Source organism: Vombatus ursinus, unplaced genomic scaffold (genome assembly GCF_900497805.2).
Source record: "Vombatus ursinus unplaced genomic scaffold, bare-nosed wombat genome assembly UNPS02014787.1, whole genome shotgun sequence".
Classification (NCBI taxonomy): Eukaryota; Metazoa; Chordata; class Mammalia; order Diprotodontia; family Vombatidae; genus Vombatus; species Vombatus ursinus.
In genome coordinates, this window is record NW_020954565.1 from 7,405,766 (window position 1) to 7,410,827 (window position 5,062).

Here is a 5,062-nt window from a genome sequence, read left to right on the forward strand (position 1 = left end):
ACATTCTTCCACAAATACAAATAGAATCCAGGGGGAAATGCAGTGAAGCTTAGATCACATGTGGAAAAGGATAACTCACAACTCCTAGAATCCTTTCTCTGGAGTCATCATGATGATCCCCTTTAGCTGTTGTGTAGCTTTTCTGCTGAAATCTTTATAAAGCCTCAAATCTGCCTTTCCTCATTACATCCAGTCTATTCTCAACTCACTAAGCAGACACTGCTGTCAACCACTAATGCTGTGAAGACTCAGCTGAGACACTGACGAAAAGTCAAAATACTCCAATCTTCTGAAGTTCACTCCATTCTGCCAAAATATACAGCTTCCTATTCTAGTCAAGGAGGTGGGAAAAGAGAATGAGTCTGAGGAGAGCCAATGTGCTTTCCTCTTACCTCTAAGGGATTCCTTCTCAGAGGCTTGACTGAAAGTTTTCTCCACAAAGCTCTTATATACTCCAAGCTGTGATTCTAGATTAGCTTCTTGATTTTATAAAAGTCCCCCAAGGCATGACCAAGTCCCTCAACCAGTCCAAACTTACCAAAAGAGTATCTGTTTCACTTAGGTAAAATGTCTTAATTGAAAAGAGCTGTCCATGTCTTGTTGATAACTATGTCACATATTTGATTGATTGATTAATTCAATTGAGATGGGTTCTCACTTGATAAAGGAGTAGTTACTTTAAGTGGGGTGGGTGTAATTTCACCAATTGACTCAATCAGTTCCCATCTTTACCTTTGTATTTCTAACCTCAGTGCCTAGCATTGGACCCCACATATGCTGATTTCTTACTATTTTTTTATTCATTTTTTTCATTGATTTTGTTTATTCTGAATTGCCTGACATTATTTCCATCTTGAGCACAGGTTATCTTAAAGTCCAAGTTGGCCAATGAGTGGGTATATTAGACAGCTTTTCCTCTTCGTTTTATCCAGAATACCTTTCTTATAACGAGCCTAAATATGTTTCTTTGCAAATAACACCACTGCTTTTCAGTACCAAGAAGGATCTTACCCTCCGTCTTGTATGTTCAAAGGAATCTCTGCTATATTTTTACTGTTGAAGGAATAATGCTCTTGCTCTTTCAAATGCACCATATTCCATGGACTGTAACCATGGCTGACAATAAAGACAAAGAGGAAATTCTGTGTCCCTTTTTAAGAAAGCAGTAGCTGCTGAATAAAGAATGTTACAACTATGCTGGCCCAAAGGCTAGCATTTATATAATCCTTACTATGTAGACATGGCACTAAATGCTTTACAAACACTGTCTCATTTGATCTTTACAACAACCCTGGCAGGTAGGTGCTATTTATATCCTCATTTTACAGTTGAGGAAACTGAGGTAGGTGGAGGTTAAGTGACTTGCCCAGGATCACATAGGTAATAAGTATCTGAAGCCAAATTTTCACTCAAGTCTTTTTGATTCAAGGCCTGGCATTCCAACCACCATACCACCTGACTCTCTCTATGTAAGACATAAACTGTTTCTCTATGAAATATATTACAGAATCATCTCATCTCTTTGGTTCAATCCTCAGTGAATACATGCTGAGTTTTCTCCTTCCATGGTTTCCTTTCTGCATTGTCTAAGCCAGGGGTGGGGAACCTTTAGCCTTGAGGCCACATGTGGCCCTCTAGGTCCTCAAGTGCAACTTTTGACTGAATCCAAACCTCACAAAATAAATCACCTTAATAAAAGGATTTGTTCTGTAAAACTTGGACTCAGTCAAAAGGCCACACCCAAGGACCTAGAAGACCACATGTGACCTTGAGGCCACAGATTCCCCACCACTGCTCTAAGCTTTTCTAGGATTGAACTAAGTTTTTATTCAATTTATTTTTATCTGATTTTTGTATAGGATACCTCGTAGGTAGGATTTTATTTTTGAAAAATTAAATATTTAAAATAAACCTTTGGAATCATTGGGGTGAGAAGAAAGGAAACAAAAGCAAAGATGTTTCTAGGTAATTTAGGCAAAGGGAGAACAAATATATTCCTAGAATATTCTTAGTGCTTAATAAATGCTTGTTGAATGATTGATTTCTTAAAGGATTAGTGAGCAAAGCACATACATAAATAGCTCTCAAAAGAACAGCAAGCTATTAAGAAAAAATTAAAGATTATTTCAAATCCTTAGTAATAAGAGATATGCAATTTGAAACAACTTTTATATACAACAAATTGGCTAGGATGACAAAATATGACAATCCCAGTTGGAGGATTTATAGAAAGACAGACACACTAAAATGCTATTGATAGAGCTAGGAACTGGTCCATTTTTTGTGAAAATCAATTTGGAATTATGCTAAGCAAGGGACTAAATTATCCATATATAACCTTGGATCCAGAGAGTCCACTACTAAGCATGCACTTCAAGAGAGTAAAAAAATACCCCATATACAAAATATTATTGCGACACTTTTTGCAATAGCACATACCTCCTTAAAACAAATTAGATGTACATCAGTTGGGTAATAGCTAAAAGTATGGTACATGATTGTAATAATATTAGAACATTACTATCATTCTTAGAAATGATTAATATGAAGAATATAGGAAAACAGGAATATTTATTTGAATGGATGCAAAGTGAAGTACATAGAAATAGAAAAACAATATTCACACTGACAATAACAGCATACGGCAAAAAAGCAACAATGGCAAAAACAATAACTAAATTATAATGATGCATCATTATAATTATCTTGACCCTGAAGAAGAGATATGAGAATTCTTTCTATTCTTTGAGACAGGGGACTATGGATATGGAACAACGTATATGCTGTCTGACTTCAGTGATGTATTGGTTTTGTAGAATTGTTTTTTTCTCTTTCTTTTTTATTGTTATTGTTTAAATAAAAGACTATTTGAGTAGATTGAGAGAGGAATGTTTTGGGAAATTAAGTGATAAACTAAAGATACTGATTTTCAAAAATGAAACTTAATGCTCTCATTTTACAAAGAAAGAAATCAAGATGTAAAGAAATTAATTCGGTGTCAGGGTATCACATAACTAATTATGGACAGAACTCTGAGTTCCAAATTTGGGAGTCCTGATACTTACCCAACTCTCTTTCCACTATATCATATTAAATTGTTTGGTGCTCTCACTGCTACTTCCAGACCTCCCTCTTTCAATATCACTCAGCAGCCTCCCTCCTTTGAAGTTCACTCTATCCATCTATCAATTCTGGTCTAGATATTTGTTGTGGTGACTATTAGCCTCTGGTTCACTCTTTCTCATTTCTCAATGAGTTGAGTAATTGAATCATAGTCTTTTTATTCAACTGGAATCCTTGCTCTCATATGTGGGGGGGGCATGAAATTAACTTCAATTCATTGGCCTCCTGATTCCTCAACTTCCTTGACTCTCATAATCTATAGATTTACTGTACTGCACCCACACACATTTATAATTACACCTCAATTCTCATCATTACTCATAATGGCGCCACTAACAATATTTTGCATACTCCCTTCATTGGTCATAATCTTCTGACCTTCCATCTGTCTCTCTGCTTCATTCTTCATAAACCTAGTCTTTATCCTTACTATAATCTTGAGTATCTCCCTCCCACAATTCCTCCATCACTTCCTGTTCATCCAATTTAACACCAGTTAACTAATTAAACACTAATTAATACACTGGCCTCATTTTTCTTTCAAATATATACTATCTTTCACTCTCTTACCCCATTGTCCTATCACTATTTAAGATCTGCTGGTCCTCAACCATGGATCGTCTTCACCATTCACCTTCTCTTATAATCCCAAATTGTCGAAGACAGCTAGACTACTCAGCTGATGTGGTCCACTTCAAGTTTACATTATCTAATCTTAAAAAGACTATCACCACTGCATGGAAAAGTTTTATTGTTCTTTGATTTACTTTCTCTCATTTCCCATAATGTCTGTTCCAAACTTTCTGTCCCCTATAATTCCCTAAACCCTTTATCTCTCATCATACATCCTCACTTCTTACTTCACTGAGAAAATTGAGGCCATCCATCATGAGTTCCTTCTCCCTTGCTGTACATTTCACAATCTTCTGACATCCTCAAGTGCCCTCTTATAGATTCTTGTATATTACTCTTCCTTGGTTCTCCTTCCATGTACCTGACTGCTCCTTTCCTCTCATTCTGAGTTCCATTGTTCCTTGCTTTACTAATCTCTCTCTCTCTCTCTCTCTCTCTCTCACACACACACACACACACACACACACACACACACACACGCACACACACAGACACACACATCTATCTATCTATCTATCTATTTATCTATCTATCTATCTATCTATCTATCTATCTATCTATCTATCTATCTATCTATCTATCTCACAAACACAATCTTTCTCTCCTCTGAGAATCCTTTTGCTCTTTTAAAGTTTGACCCAGTCCTCAGTCTCTTCTCTTCTGCAGTGTCTCTGAGGTCAAAATGAAGTTCAATCCCTTTGTGACCGCTAACCAAAGCAAGAACCACAAGAGGCATTTCAATACCTCTTTCTATATATGGAGGAAAATTATGTCTTCTCCTCTTTCTAAGAAGCTGAGACAGAAGTACAATATTCACTCCATGCCCATTCAAAAAGATGATGAAGTCCAGGTTGTTTGAGGACACTACAAAGGACAGTAAGTTGTCAAGGTAGTCCAGATTTATAGAAAGAAATATGTGATCTACACTAAGCGTGTGGAGTAGAAGAAGGTTAATGGTACAACTGTCTATGTGGGCATTCATCCCAGCAAGGTGGTTATCACAAGGCTAAGACTGGACAAAAATAGCAAAAAGATCCTTGAGCAAAAAGTCAAATCCCACCAAATAGGGAAGGAAAAGGGCAAATATAAGGAAGAAACTACTGAGAAAATGGAAGAGTAAAAAATTACATGGCTGTAATTAAATGTCTAGAATGAACAAAAAAAAAGTTTGGCCCAGGTGCCACTTCCAGAAGCCTTCACTAATCCCCTTGTCCCACCACCAGCTGTTTTTTTTCCCCTTGTTTTATATATCTATATAGATCTATCTATCTATCTATCTATCTATCTATCTATCTATCTATCTATC

General features: G+C 36.4%; 1 pseudogene; it reads left to right on the forward strand.

Annotated features, from left to right (window-relative positions):
• The first annotated feature begins 4,432 nt into the window (after positions 1–4,432).
• On the forward strand, positions 4,433–4,876 carry LOC114047462 (annotated as a pseudogene).
• The last annotated feature ends 186 nt before the right edge of the window (positions 4,877–5,062 follow it).